The sequence below is a fragment of the Leptodactylus fuscus genome, chromosome 1 (assembly GCF_031893055.1).
Source record: "Leptodactylus fuscus isolate aLepFus1 chromosome 1, aLepFus1.hap2, whole genome shotgun sequence".
Taxonomy (NCBI): Eukaryota; Metazoa; Chordata; class Amphibia; order Anura; family Leptodactylidae; genus Leptodactylus; species Leptodactylus fuscus.
Window position 1 is genome coordinate 273,479,495 of NC_134265.1, and position 16,611 is coordinate 273,496,105.

Here is a 16,611-nt window from a genome sequence, read left to right on the forward strand (position 1 = left end):
ACGCCTACATCTGCCCGAACAGCGGCTGTTGTGCGATATCCCCACACGCTGGAACTCAACATATCATATGTTGAGCAGAGTGGTTGAGCAACAGAGACTTTTGATGGAGTACCATCTCCAAAACCCTATGGTGCCACAAAGTCAGCTCCCTCAGTTTCTCAACCATGAGTGGCCATGGATGGGAGACCTATGTGAAATCCTATGGGTGTTTGAGGAGTCCACCAAGAGGGTCAGCTGTGATGACGCACTAGTGAGCGTAACAATCCCGCTCTTGTTTGTGATGCGAGAATACCTGATTGCCATCAGGGATAACGCATATCACACTGAGGAGTCAGAGATAGTAGCAGAACCGTCACAGCAGGAGAGTAGTTCCACACACCTGTCCGCTTCACAGCGTTTAGTGATGGAGGAGGAGGATGAAGACATGGCAGATGATATGATTGTGACACAGGAGGCTACCGCGGAAGTTCAGTGCATCCCATTCTTGCAGCGTGGATGGGGCAAAAGGGAGGAGGAGGAGGAAGAAGAGGAAATGCAGAGTGACCTTTCCGGTGGGGGCAGCAAAGTCATGCCAAGTAACACTCTGGCACACATGGCTGACTTCATGTTGGCGTGCTTTTCAAGTGACAAGCGCATAGTCAAAATAATGGAGAGCAACCAATACTGGTTATTTGCAATCCTTGACCCCCGGTATAAAAATAACATCTCATCTTTTATTCCGGTAGAGGGGAGGGCCAATCGCATTAATGACTGCTACAAGCAATTGGAGATGAAACATGATGGAAATGTTTCCATCAAGTGTCATTGGCGGCAGAGAGGACAGTTCCTCCATGAGGCGAACAACTGCCGTCCGGTCCACACTTACAAGGGGTACACTGTCTAAGCTCTGGGACACGTTAATGGCACCCCCTCACCAAACTCCCGCCACTGAGGGGTCTAGTGTCACCAGGCAGGAAAAGTATAGGTGCATGTTATGGTAATACCTGTCTGACCACAGCCCTGTCCTCTCCGATCCCTTTGCACCCTACACGTATTGGGTGTCAAAGTTGGACCTGTGGCTTGAACTTGCCCTATATGCCTTGAAGGTGACCCATCATTTTCATGCCCACCAGTGTCAAGCACCCCAACATGAATTGTCATGTCTGCGCTCAACCTCTACAATTCCTCTTCATATTCCTCCACCATCTGCGTTGCCCAATTCTGATCCTTCTAGGCTCAATCCACCCTGATTTCCCCAAACTCTGCTGGTTAGCGGATGAATCCACCCTGATTTCCCCAAACTCTGCTGGTTAGAGGCTCAACTCACTCCAAGGGCCAAAAACACTGCTGGTGCAAGGCTCAACTAACCCCAAGGACCTAAAACTCTGCTGATAAGAGGCTGAAGTCACCTAAAGGGCCTCAATCTCTGCTGGTAACTCAGCTTATGGGCCTCTAACTTAATTTGGAAGGGCTCACGTTAAGGGTCGGAAAACTGAATTTTGGAAGTATTTTCTCCCCATAGACTATAATGGGATTCGATGTTCGATTGAACAGTGGAGTATTGAGCGGCTACTCAAATCAAACTTCGAACTTCGAACATTTCACTGTTCGCTCATCTCTAATACTGAACACTAGTCCTTTCCCACATACAACAGAAGCATTTGCTGATGACTCATAACCAACCCCTGACAATCATTGCCATATCTAAAACAACTATTCAATATATTTGTACAAATTTACAATTTCAATGTTGATTTTAGCAGTCTGGAATTTTACTTGCCTCAAATAACTAACTACAGCTCATTGAGTGAAACTCCCTGTACACTCCATACAGTATGACTAGAAACACCAATCAAATATCTGGGCAAAGATCTGATTTCTCAGATTCTTCTTTGATTCTGTGGATCCCTTTTGGGTAATGATTTATGCTGCCAGAGGTGTATAGACTAGTAGATTTACTAGTGGTTAGTGTAAAGTTGGATAGGTAGTCTGACAATGCATAACTTTTCACAGTGGATAATGCAAGGTGTTAAATTTGACATATTTTTAGGCTATCTAACACCTTTCAGTTGTCTAAATTTCAGCTTCAATTTTACATCACAATATTGGCACATTTTTTAAAGCAACTTATTTAAAGGGATCCTATCATTAAAACTCTTTTTTTTTTCTCACTAACACGTCGGAATAGCCTTAAGAAAGGATTGAAATCCTGGTTTTCGTCAGTATGCAAATGAGTTCTCTTGCAGCACTGGTAGCGGGCCCCAATGCTGCGAGAGAACTCTCTCCATCTTTTTCAGCAACGGCCTCTTCACGCATCTTCTTCCGGCGTGCGGGGGTCAAAATTCAACACATGCGCAAGTCGGCTCTACCAGCGGGCCTCGGCCATATTTTTGTGGCTTACACGAACAGGTGCAGTACGCTCCTGTAGTTCTATGACGTACAAAGCGTACTGCGTCTGCTTGCTTAAGTGGCCACAAAAAAACGGGATTTCAAGGGAACGGAGAAGACATCGAAAGTTAGGAGAAGAATAGCTTTTCTTAAGGCTATTCTGATGTATTAGTGAGAAAAAAGGGAGTTTTAATGATAGGATCCGTTTAAGTTATATCCTTTTTCTTGAGAAACCATGCCCACATATGTAGCAAGTGATTTTTTTTTAATTTAAATAAGATGTTCCAACTTGCGACAAAGTGTCAGGGGGTGTCACTTTTACACTAGTGTCTAGTTGTAACCACAGATAATATAAAGGTAGATCTTATCAATTGTGAAAAAGAAAAACATTTTTGATCAGAGTTTAAAAAGGAACATACAGTACGAGTTCCAATGTTTGGTAGTCAATAAAACAGCTAAAAGAAAGATGTGTTAAAGTAAACTGTAAAGAAATACAGAGCAATCTTGAGAGTTTGTGCTATTGTGTAAGAATTTAGTCTACATTCAAGTTACAAGGGTATTCCCATACAAACCATCTTACTAGATAATATATTAGAAAACCTGCCATACTATTTCTATATAATTTAGTCTAATGCATTTGTGTCCTCTTATTTTATAATTAACTTGATTAAAATTGAGTTTGTATGATGATGTATGTGAAGAATTTGTAAATACTTAATGACCTTTTCATGAACAACCAAGCGTTGCACAGCTTTTATTAAAAATAATTCCTTCACAAACATTTACTTTCGCACTAAAGGTTATCTATTTATTTATGTTTAACAGGAAAATGCCATTTTGGTCACCAAGTAAGAGAGAACAAAATTGTTTTGTCTCATTAGACCTTGGTAAACAATAAGACAGAGAAGACAAAACAACTAGTCCACAAAATGCTGTTAAACTGACCATACAAATTACTTGATTTTGGCCAACCATCTAGTGTATATGGAGTCTTGACTCCCTTGCTTCGCAAGTATATAAGCCACTACCAGTTCTGAAACTAAAGTCTTGTGGGCCCTGGTGCAATCTTTTGTCCGGGCCCCCTACCTCATCCCTAGAGTGAGTTCTTCATAGTGATGGTTATGGATGTTAAGGAGTTTAATCAGCCTTAGTGTGGTTAGGATCTGTGGGTCTCCTTGGCTTATGGGCCAGATGAAAGCTGCAATCTCAATACTGATGCCAATGTTTATGGGACCCCTAAGACTTCTGGGTCCCAGTGTGACTGCACCCTTTGCACCCCCTCACATTACCCCCCCTGACCTCTACCTATTCAGTATACATGCATTACTTGTGAAGGACGTTATAAGCTGATGTATTCACGGTTAATTCATCTCCAGTTTGGTTAAGGCATCCAATTTTTCTCAAAACTAATTCAATGCAATATCATGGCATGTTAACAAAAGATTGGAAAGACGCCAATTTGCTCCACCTAAGTGGTCACGTATTAAGTCAAATAGGATAGTTAGCATATCATTTTGCAATAATTTCTCAAACGAGTCTCCTTTATTTGAGAAACACATATCTGGACATGTCTAGACAATTAAAGGGGTATTCCCATGATGCTTGTTCACTAAACTGTTGTGCTCTCTTCACTTCCTGCTTTTCTCGGCACATATTTGGGCGGGGTTTCACTTGCACGGGATTGGTTGTAAATGAATTACCACAGTGTGAAGCTGATGTAGCAGAGCTGGATTTGAGTCAGCTTTCATTACATACAGAGGTAATGGACTCCCTATCTCAGCTCCCAGCCCCTTCCTCCCCCTCTGAGAGCAGGCAGCTACATCACTTGACAAATGAGCAGATAATCAGGGCCATAGAAAGGGCCATAGAAACGGAGTGTAAGCAATGAAGTGAATAAATTAAGATAGCAGCCAAACAAAGCAGTTTTGATAAAGCAATGCATTTAGGAAAAGTCTTAAATTCATATAAACTAGTAGTATAGATAGGATCATTGTGATGGGACAACCCCTTTAAACAGGTAAAGGAGTGAGGGAAGATATTGCTAAACGTCTTTCTTTCTTTCTTTCTTTCTTTCTTTCTTTCTTTCTTTCTTGATTGGCGGGGGTCATATACCCAAGCACATGGATATACACTTCTATTGTGGTTGTAACTGGTATTGCAGTTATGCCTATTCATTGATGAGAGACCATGGGACACTGATCTCCAATTGTTGATCTATCCTAAGAATAGGTCATCAATTAGTAAAATCTGGAAATCTGGTTTAATGTCATAACATTAGGTTGGGGGCTACCATATGGTACCTACATGTACTGAAATTTAATGCAGTTTTCTGACAAAATAGAACCAAATGGGCGGACTGCCAATTACTCCGAGTTGGAATATTTGCTAAGTTAGAGGATGTAAGTAAGTTGTTTGCAATTGTCAGTTACTGCTATGAGCGCTAAAGAACCATTAGAGAGGAAATAAAGCTAGTTTTCATGCAATGGCAATATTAATATACAATGTTGTTATAATAGGTTAACTTAAATGCAAATAGGCTTATATAGAATTTGTGCCAACTACTGAGAAACAGAATTGCTTTATGGCAGATTTGCTTTTTAGTCTCAGTCTAGCTCTCATTGAGGCAGATCAAATTAAATATTAAAGACAATAGAATATAACTCTTAATTCATCGTCAGCATTTTTTCTTACCAACCCTGAACTTGTCATGTAAAACAGCAAAGTTTGATATTCTACTTAATAATTGTGCACACTTGTTTAATAAATCTTCATTACTGACATTTAAATTTATAATTACAATTGTTCAGCATTTTTCTAATTAGGGCCTAATTACTAATCCCAATAGTCAAAAATTGTTTAATAAATACTTAAGCTATTTGCTTAGTAAGTCATTTACAGTATTCCGTATATTAATGTTGTAGACACATTAAAATAGAAAACAAGAAAAACTAACAGGAACCGAAATAACCATGAAAATCGATGGAAATACAAGTTGTTTTAGGTGTTAGCAATCTATTAACCCCTTCCCATCACAGCTTTATTTATTTTATGCATTTTCATTTTTTTTACTTTATATATATATACACAAATATTTTTTTTTCACATCTTAGAGGGCTGTTTTTCCCTTATCCCCTCTTTCCCTTGAATTTATTCATTGTATTTTTTAGTTATACCATTTTTGAGAATATCTATTGCTCTGTTCACTTTTTGCAGTTTGGCACTGATTTTTTTTCGCCTCTACACTGGTTCACCGTACAGTAAAATTATTTGTAGACCAAGCATTTATGGACACAGATCCAATACATATTAGACCTAATGTGTGTGTGTAAGTAGGGTGATTTCGACTTTAAGTATTTAATTTTTTAAAATATATTTTTAAACGTTCTTTCTTTTTTTTCTTTTTTTTCTTTTTTTTACTATTTTGTTAGCCCCACAAGAGGGCTTAAACCAGCAATTGTTTTATTGCAGGTCCCATAGACTGCAATACAACTTTATTGCTGTCTATGGGAGATTTGCTATGTTACTGTTTAGGCTGGTCATCGACTGAAACAGGCCAACTCTCATAATCTTTCTGCAAGGGATTGGCCTGTAACAGCCATTACATTGGGAGGGCCATAGTGCAGTGCAATGTCCACGATCAGAGTGAACTACATTACATTACATTACAGTGGAAACCCAGTAGCTATAATGGCTGCTCTGTAGCAGATCAGCCGCCATCTTTAAAGACATGTGCTGTAATAGTATGGCTGATGTTGGGAAGGAGTTATATTAAGAGGTCAGGAGGACATTGCTCAACCTCTTGGTTGTTATGGCAACCCCTTGGATACCCATCATGAGATTGTGAGATCTAGAAGGTGGCAGAGGGAGGCAATTGTGCCCCTGACTGACCGAGAAGCCTCTGAAGTTGGAATATTTTCTGATTCTGAAAACAGGTCCTGTGTCTCGGGTGTGTAATACAGCCAAGACCCAGAAGTAATGCCACAGAAACGGCTCCTGTGCCTGAGGCATTACAGTGCCATACTATTATAGTGCTGAGCGTTAACTATATGCTCAGCGTGGCGTAATAGTATGATGCTGAGCAGGAAGGGATTAAGTGTATGAACAAAAGGAAAGTCTAAATCACATCAATATTTGGTGTGACCACCCCTTGCTTTCACAACAGTATCAATTCTTCTAGGAATCTCAAAAACAAAATAGAACAATAGACACTGAGCAAACCGTAGTGTAGTACTTTTGAAAGGAGGAAATATTTAGCAAAGGAATGACGCTCACCTTGGGGAGTTGTGAACTTAAGTCACAGCTCTGTAAATACGATGACTCAATAGTCAGATAGAGCAGCAATGTTCCCAACACCTCGCTGGCATATAAATGTGAAGTAGAAGGACCAGCAACTCAGATTTGGTGATAAATCTGGTACTAAGGAACTGTGCTCTTCTGATTGGTTAGAAAACACGGTTTTATTGGTAAAAAAAAACACCTCTCACAACGTGTTTTGGGCGTCAGACTACGCCCTTCTTCAGGTGCAATGGTTTCTGTACCGCTAATCAGCCCAGCGGTACAGAAACCATTGCACCTGAAGAAGGGCGTAGTCTGATGCCCAAAACACGTTGTGAGAGGTTTTTTTTTTTACCAATAAAACCGTGTTTTCTAACCAATCAGAAGAGCACCGTTCCTTAGTACCAGATTTATCACCAAATCTGAGTTGCTGGTCCTTCTACTTCACAATTCTTCTAGGAACACTTGCATCCAGGTTTTTGAAGGAACTTGGAGGAGTGCTTGCTGTAAACATGTTGGAGAACTTACCATAGATCTTCTGTGGATGTAAACTTGCTCAGATCTTTCTGTATCTTCATGTATTCCACGTATACTCAATAATGGTGAAACTAGGGCTCTGTGAGGGGCATATCATCCTCCAACGGGTGGACACATTTAATTTGACTTCTCTTTTGTTCATTTGCATAATGTTCTTGACAAAAATAAATTATTAGCGATTCTATGTTTAGAAGAATTGTTACTTTATGGCATGTTTCCACACCTGCTTAAAACTTTTGAGTCATACGGTATTTTGTGGCAAAGGGATGCTCCTGTGTTTAAGTTAATTTTTTGTAACTGTTATTATTTTTCTATATCCAAACCAGAGCTCAAATATACATATTCAAATTAATAAAAATCAGTTGTAAATTAAAATCATATAATACATTTTATAAAAATTTTCACCTTACATTCCCCTATAACATAGTAAAAACATACTTTTAATGATGTCTAGACATTAGCTAACAGTGTCTGAGATCATGTTTTGTACATTGATGTGAAAATAATAAATTCCCATAGAATAGCTCTTTTCAAAAATTTTGAGATCACATTTTTAATCTTTCAAATATTTTCTTTCTTTCTTGAAAAGGAATCATCCCGAAGTGACCATTGCATATAAACCATACATCTTTTCAGGACAATTTGAGTGATTGATTTCATTCGACTAATGGAGAATAATCCATACAAAGGAACAAATGTTAAAGCCTTTCAAGACCACTTTACATGACAAAAACATTGTGTAAAAATGTGTGAAGTAAATATAAAAAAAATACAAGACAAGTATAATATGTCTGCTGACACAAGCTGTATGAAGAATACCAGATGGTGTTGTTTTCTGCTATAGGACAAAGCATAACTGTATACCTAAAGATTGTATCCAAGCTGTAGTTGCTAAAAGGACATCAACCTTATATACGTCTACATCAACACTTATATACAAATTCAAGATTAATGTAGAGGAATCCTCTAGTCCATCAAGTTCTTAAATCTGAGCCTTTATTTGTGCAAATGCTTACAATTTTTCAGCAAATCATAAATGTACATTTGTCTGACATGTCTTTGGTTCATATTCTACAACTGTTCAGTGTACAATATCTCTCTTTTGTGTCTTGATCACTGCTTTCATTATCAGGATGCTTGCATTCAGATATTATCAGATAATAGGAAATTACATTTTTCTTATACTCTGACTTTGCTTTAAGTGTAAAAAGGCATTTAGGGGCAATTGTTGGGAAAAAAAAATCTTTCCATTGTAATTGGATTTTTATTATTTGACATGGCATGTGTGTTACTGAATAACGACTTTTGTGATAGATTACTTTTACAACTTTTTCTTTGTAAGTTCTACCAACATTGCTATTTTCTGAACAAAATTTGGTAGCGTTGTTAAACATCATTAAGCAGAGCAATATACTGTATGTAATTATACTGCACACAATGCAGGGAGTTTCATCAATTTGGCGTAGAAAGTTGAAATCATGAGCACAATAGGCACCGTATTCTGAGGTGAGATTTTATTGGAAATCTATGCTAGTTCCTAAGGTCTCGTTCACATCTGCCTCGGTAATCCGTTCAGGGGAGTCCGCATGGGGACCCCGTCAAACGGACTACCGAACGCATTGGCAAGCGGTGTGTAGTGAAGGCACACAGACCCCATAGAATATAATGGAGTTTGTATGCTTTCCGTGTGGTCTCCGCACGAGTCATGCGGACAGGAATGTAGATCATGAACTACTTTTCTGTCCACACGTTCCATGCAGAGACCATGCGGAGAGCACATGGGCCCCATTATAGTCTATGGGGTCAGTGTGCTTTCACTATACACCGCTTGCCAATGCGTTCGGTAGTCCATTTGGGAGGATTCCATGAGTACTCCCCCGAATGGATTACCGATGCAGTTGTGAACCAGGCCTTACTGGCATAGATTTCCAGTCTGGAGCAGAGGAATCCAACTGGTTTATGAAGAGGGTGTAGACTTTTCATAAATCTCTTGGTCCCTGTTCCAATCAGGCCCTTTATTAAGACTGGCATACAATATACAAGTTTTATTAAATTTTCCCAATGTGTACAGACATCTTTATCGAGCAAATTTACTAAAGTTGTGTTTTGAGGAGCAAAATAGTGCAGTAAATGTACTCCAGACATAACCTGACAAAAAAAAAAAAGATAAAACTGTAAAAAACAGAGGAAGTCAGCTTTAACTTAAATCTGATTTAATTCTGATTTAATGGCTGTGATAACTTGAATTAAATTAAATGTTTTTTTTTTGTTTTTTTTTAACTTGGTATAATTTGTAAAAATTAAATGTCTGCAATTAGGGAGATTTATTAATAATATAGTAAAATTCATAAATTTATAAGAGAATGAGAATGGAACGTATTATACTAAATTTATCAAAATAGCATAGGATGGCTGACATATGTTATACAAATATTTGGAGCCAAAAGATTGTTCAAAAATATATTAGTCTAATTTTATGACTCCTCTTTTCAAAGCTGTTCAGAACATAGTGAAAAGCATCTAAATATTTTAAATTTGGTAATTCATTTTTGGTGCAATTACTGTCACAATACTGACACATTTTGATTAGTAAATCTCCCTCAATATTTTGAAGAAAAAGCATGGAATTATTAATATATGCTCATTATAAAAGATGGTTTGTTCTGAGGAGTATGTCTGAGCAGAATGAACTCAGAGTTCCTTCCCCCAACAGTACAAATACATGAAGAGACAACACTAAGAACTTTCTAGGGATCTTTTTACTCCCAGGCCAGCGACAGTGACAAGAGGACATCCTCTACGTCTGGAGGCGAGAACATTTCACCAGCAACCTAGATGGAGATTCTTTACAGTAAGAACAGTGAGGCTCTGGAACTCTCTGCCACGGGAAGTGGTGATGGATTCATTGAACAAGTTTAAAGAGGTCCTGGATTCCTTTCTCTAACAGAACAATATTATGGGTTGTTGGTTCTAGATTGTGAGTCAGGAAGGAATTTTTTACCCTTACATGGGGAAATTGGCATAAGCCTCATGTTTTTTTCTTTCCTTCCTCTGCATCAATACTGTAGAGATATAAGTTAGACTTGATGGACCGGTATCTTCATCCAAACTCCTCTACCATGTAGTTAAGTTACTTATTCAAGCAATTAAAGTCCATTAAACTCTATTAACTTCATTAAAAATAAATGACAACTACCCCCGCCCCCTAAAAAAAAAAAAAATTACTATAGCCTGGAGCAATACTTAGTGAGTATCACAAAAATGACTGAGATGAGGGGCGGAGCCTAACCGTCATTGTAGATGGACTGCTGAGCCTGCAGCTCCGTCGGAGTTAGAGCCAAAACTCGGTCTTCCAAGCGCAAAATCCCAGAGGAAATGGGCAAAAATGGAAGAGACAGGTCTGGAGACCCTCCGGGTACCCCGCTGGGCAAGCAAACATCAGCCGAAGTTCATAAATTCTTTAAAAAGAAAACCCAGCAGTCCCCGATAATGGCGCGCAAGATGGCGCCTACAGAGTCTAGGCCGGGAGAGACAGCCGAGGAGTCCGATGCCAAAAGCACAGCTAGTGCAGAGCGGATGGATACCTCTGCTATACCCATTACAAGGGCTTTCCTAAAGAAAGCACTTTCTCACGCTATAGCACCCGTTTTGGCGGAGATTAGCGAAATGAGAGCTGATATGAACCGAATGGGAAACCGTGTGGATACACTGGAAACTTCTACAGGAGCGCTCTCAGAACATGCGGCAGCTTCCACGCAGTTCCTGAACTTACATCATTCACACCTTAACAGAACATACGATCTCCTGGAGGACCTGGAAAACAGGAATAGAAGACGCAATCTCAGAATAAAAGGCCTACCTGAATCGTATGCTACTGAAGATCTGAGAGATGTAGCCGCATCCATCTTTTCCTCCCTTCTTGGGCCAGAGAGGGCTTCTGAAATCCGCATAGAGAGAATACACCGGGCAGTGAGACCCAAACCGAAGGACACTGATCCCCCTAGGGACATAATATGTGGCCTATTAACAACTGTGGACACGACCGCCATCCTCACGGCTGCGAGAGATAAACGCCCGCTCCTTCATGAGCAGCATGAAATTCAAATGTACCAAGACATAGCCCCCTCGACCCTGGCCAAAAGGAGGGCGCTACGTCCGTTACTGGAAGTGCTAAAAGAAAAGGGCATACCGTATGCCTGGCTATTCCCATTCGGTCTAGCAATACTGAAGCAGGGTAGGAGAATCACAGTTCGCACCCCAGATGACTTGGGAACAGTCTGGACAGTCCTAGACATTCCTCCTCTACCCATACCCTCATGGCTACCAGTTCCGGAGGATATCACCTCGCTCCCAGACCTCCCGGACCCAAACATATGGAGAAAAGACACCGGGAAGCCACAAAGATCACGGAAGGCACTGAATAAACTGCGCTTACATGAAGAGGACTGAAACCGATTGGCATCCTCTCATCGTTAGTCAATGCGCAGATACGCCTGGACATGTAAGTCGACAAATTCAGCTCCATAATTTGAAACGATATTCACTTACACGTAAAACTCTCCTTTCCCCTACTGGATCTTACTCCCTTGGCCCTCTTTCCTGCCCGTCTTACCATCCCCCTGCGCTGGATATTCCACCGGACTCATGGACCCTTGTTTATTCTCGTCCTTATCCTAACCCCTGTCTGGACTTACCTGCCCCCCTCCCTCACAGGACCACTGCCCTGCAAGACTCCTTTATTGCTAAGGAGATTGGCTTCTACACGGAGGACGTGCAATCTCTTGCCGCAACCTGCGACTAGCTGGACTCTCACAATCACCACCGCTCGGGATCAGGTTGGCTGACCTCACACTCTGTAGCTTAATGTCAAAAATAGCATGTTTTCCTGACTGCTTTTCCTATTATGCGTATTATTTGTATTCTTGGGGCCCTGGCCCCTGCCCGGGTTCTCGGGGTCCTTGCTGAACTAGGCCGGGCCCCGGGACCTCGGGTGGCGGTCGGGTCCTAGACCCTATTATAGGGATTGGAGTGATCTGTTCACCATATATGACAGAACTGTTAGAAAGGCTATGACATTACTCTCTATAACGGCGCTGTTCATCACACAGCTATGATATATGTGATAATGGAGATGATCATACCGTACGGCTCCGCAACACTCACTCATATCTCTCCATCCTATTTCCCACAGTTCTGCTTTTCCTCTACACCCCCATGGTAACAGGAACCGGCCGCATCCACCTTCCCTCTTTTTGCCCTTCTCCACTTCACACTTCATATCATCTACCATCCCCCACCCTCCTCTCCCTACATACTCTCCCTTGCCTCTCCCCTCCCTCCCCCCCTATGTACAGTACTGAACCCTCTGGTTCTAGCTATAAGTAGTTAACTTACTGCAAGTGACCCGAAGATGTAAAAGACTTCCTACCCGGAGACATTAACACCCCGGATTGTTACAATGGTTTAGTTATATAAGTAGATTGTATAACAGTTGCTTTATTGGTTGGACATGGTTATGTTTTGCTGTGGTTCCTCAATTTTATATGTTATTGCCCTCCTTATGTTATCTCATTTTCCATGCTAATGGTAATATCTTTACTGATACACTTACGCTCCACACATACCTCCTCCTATTCTCCGATCCTGCCTCTTTCATCTCACCTCCTAATATACCATACACCTACACTCATACACTAACACTACCAAACGACATGTACACATTCATACCAATATCCACCAGAACACGGCACCAATTTCCATTGCTTATTTTTGCTCCCACTTTTGGGCGATTCAAATTGATTGGTCATACCCCTTTCTCACCGGAAGACCTGAGTGAAGGCCGTCTCGATTAGGCTTACACATCCGAATCCCCACACACGCTAAGTCTGAAACAAGACTATAGCATTTCACAGAGTCGATGCACTATAGGCTCAGTCATTGACTCATACTCCTACTCGATTACACCCCACTTTTAACCCACCTATATTTTGTGACATATAACTGGTGAACTCTTTCCTCCCTACCCACCCAAAAATCCTACTACCCCACCCACTTACCCCCTCCCCCTTCTTCTTTTACTAAGCAGCCGCTTCTGCCTAACCATCCTTGTAGGCCCCCATACTCCCTCACTCCCTCATCCCCCCTTTTCCAAAACTAGACAGACACACCCTTAACCACTCCTACTCCTCTTTCTCACTCATTCGCCACTCTATCATTAGGCTAGAACCCTGATAGCTGTTCTTCTCCCCCATCTACACTAACCCTCATCACTTTCTCCCTTACTTACTCTATACTCTACTACCTTACTCCTTTGGGCCCACTGGGACCACATACCTGAAGTGTCTCTCACCGCGGCCTCCTACAGACGACCGCAGGAATAATGGTGGACCTAACATTCACCACATTCAATGCCCAAGGTCTCAATTCCCCAAACAAGCGCTCACAGATCTACACAATCCTTAAGAAACTACACTCGCAAGTGATATTCCTCCAGGAAACACATTTCAAAAAGGACAAACTTCCCAAATCATTCCCTAACACATATCCTCTAGTCTTTCATTCAACCAACCCAGTAAAATCAACCGCTGGAGTGTCCATTTTCTTGCACCATTCGGTCCCGTTTGAGCTTACACATAAATATGAAGATTCGGAAGGACGTCTTCTCATGGTCAAGGGCAAAATAGCTACACACCCATACACCCTAGTTAACATATATGCCCCAAACAAAAATCAAGTCCAATGGATCATAAATGCGTTACAAACGGTGGAGCTTTTTGCTTGTGGTCAGGTAATACTGGCCGGAGATCTTAATCTCACGCTCAATCCCCTATTAGACTCCTCTTCAGGAACCTCCAGCACTAGACAAAAAGCCTTAGGCAAACTACTGCAAACGTTTAGAGATATGAAATTGACAGACATTTGGAGAACCCTCAACCCCTCAACCAAAGACTATTCATTCTTCTCCAACCCCAGACAGTCCTACCAGAGGCTAGATTACATTTTTGTGTCTGATACTCTGTTACCCTCTGCCAAAAGAGCTTGTATAGACTATATCACAGTATCAGATCATGCACCAGTTTGGACATCCATCTCATTGAACCAGCTACCTAGGAGGGACTGGTGTTGGAGACTTAATGAGACACTTTTAGATAATCCTGACTCAATTTCTCTCCTCAGTTCTAAACTCAAGGAATATTTTACCATTAATTCGAACCCAGATACGTGCCCGACCATAACATGGGAAGCACACAAAGCAGTAATGAGAGGTGAATTGATCTCTCTGGCCTCTAAAATCAAAAAAGATTCACAGGCTGTCCTAGACAAACTACTGGCAGACATTGCCTCTATCGAACGAATCAGGAAAATTAGTAAACGACTCCCGCTCCAAGGTGAACTTCAAGAATTGAGAGAACAGCTCAAAAACTTCCTTAATGCACGGTCAGCCAAATATTACCTACACTACCAACATAAACTTTACGCCCACGGGGACAGGGTGGGGAAACTCATGACCTCCATGCTCCACAAACGTAAAACGAAATGCTTCATCTCTCACATTAAAGATAGACAAGGCAAACGCCTCACATCCACGCCGGATATAGCATCTGCTTTTCTCTCTTTTTACTCTGAACTATATAATTTGAACAAGCTAGACTCGACAGCCGATAAAGACTTGAAGGAGTCACAGACTGTCTCGTTTTTGAATTCAATCAAACTTCCCGCGCTAACGGATGAGGAGGCCATGGGTCTCTTGGATCCCATCTCCCATCAAGAAATAGTGACCGCACTCCGCTCTTTTCCGACTGGAAAAAGCCCAGGTCCTGACGGGCTCCCATTGCACTATTACAAAACCTTCCAATCAGAGTTAGTGCCTCACCTAGCTCGATCTCTCAACACCCTCCTCTCAGGCACCCTTCTTCCTCGACAAACACAAGAGGCTTATATTACTCTCCTACCAAAAGACGGCAAAGATCCAGCTGACTGCGGCAGCTACAGACCGATTTCCCTCTTAAATCTAGACCTCAAGATATGGGCGAAAGTTTTAGCCCTCAGGATACGACACCTAATTCCGACCCTTCTACATCCAGAACAATCAGGATTTGTTTTGGAAAGAGAGGGAAAAGACAACGCTCACCGACTGCTTCACGCAATCTCTTTTGCCAGGAAAACAGACACGAAACTTGCCCTACTTAGCCTTGACGCTGAAAAGGCGTTTGACCGAGTCAATTGGAGTTTCATGAAATCGATCCTTCATAAATTCAATTTTCCAACCCAATTCGCCTCGGCGATATTCACTCTTTATGACCAACCCCACGCCCGCCTTAAAGTAAATGATACACTCACTCCACACTTTGACATACATAATGGGACGAGACAGGGGTGTCCTCTCTCTCCCTCCCTCTTTATTCTTACTCTAGAACCCCTCCTACAATATATTAGATCACACCCAGATATAGCTGGCTTAAAAATCGGTCAATTCACTCTAAATTCAGCAGCCTTCGCAGACGATGTCCTTTTTCTGGTAACGAATCCTGAAATAGGACTGCCCAAAATTCTTGAAGCATTAACCTTATATGGATCTATCTCGGGTTATAAAATTAACCTGGGAAAATCTGAAGTTTTAAACATAAACCTTCCTAAACACAGACTGGCCTCACTACAACGATTATTTCCCTTTAAATGGACGTCCAAATCGGTAAAATACTTGGGCATTAAATTGACAGCCGACCCACGCCTATTGTTCGAAGAAAACTTTCTCTCCCTACTGTCGGAGATTAAAGCCAAACTAACCTCCTACACTTCTCTCCCATTTTCTTGGTTTGGCAGACGGAGCTTGCTCCAAGTCTACGCTTTGCCTACGATCTTGTATCGCCTACACATGATCCCAATCCGCCTACCGCCATCCTTCTTCAGATCAATGAGATCCCTCTTCACGAGCTTTCTCTGGAAATCCAGGCGACCCCGTCTTCCCTTGACACTACTGATGAAGAAGAAATATGCAGGGGGCATAGGGCTCCCAGACATTAAAGAGTACTACAAAGCGGTCCAGCTAAAACGCTGGATAGAGCTGGCCACTCCTAAAGCCAATCCCACTGTTTTTTTGATGTCATTAAATACTTTCGGTCCCGAGTCTTTAGCTGAGTTATGGCTTCACTCTAAACCAGGCCACAAATCTAAAGATGTGGACCAACTGCTCCTTGGAGCAGCTGAAACTTGGAGCTCCCTCTCAGACACTTTGGCACCAGATATCTCACCCCTTACTCCACTGGGCACAATTCCGTTCTGGGAAAATAGAAACAGACCCACCCAGTCTTCTCTTTGGAATAAACTTTCCTATCACGAAGCGTTTGATATTCTTAATGAGGAAGGGAACCCAGAATTATCTAAACTGGTCGCTCTAGCCCTTACAGAAACCATGGACTTTCTAAGCAAGGC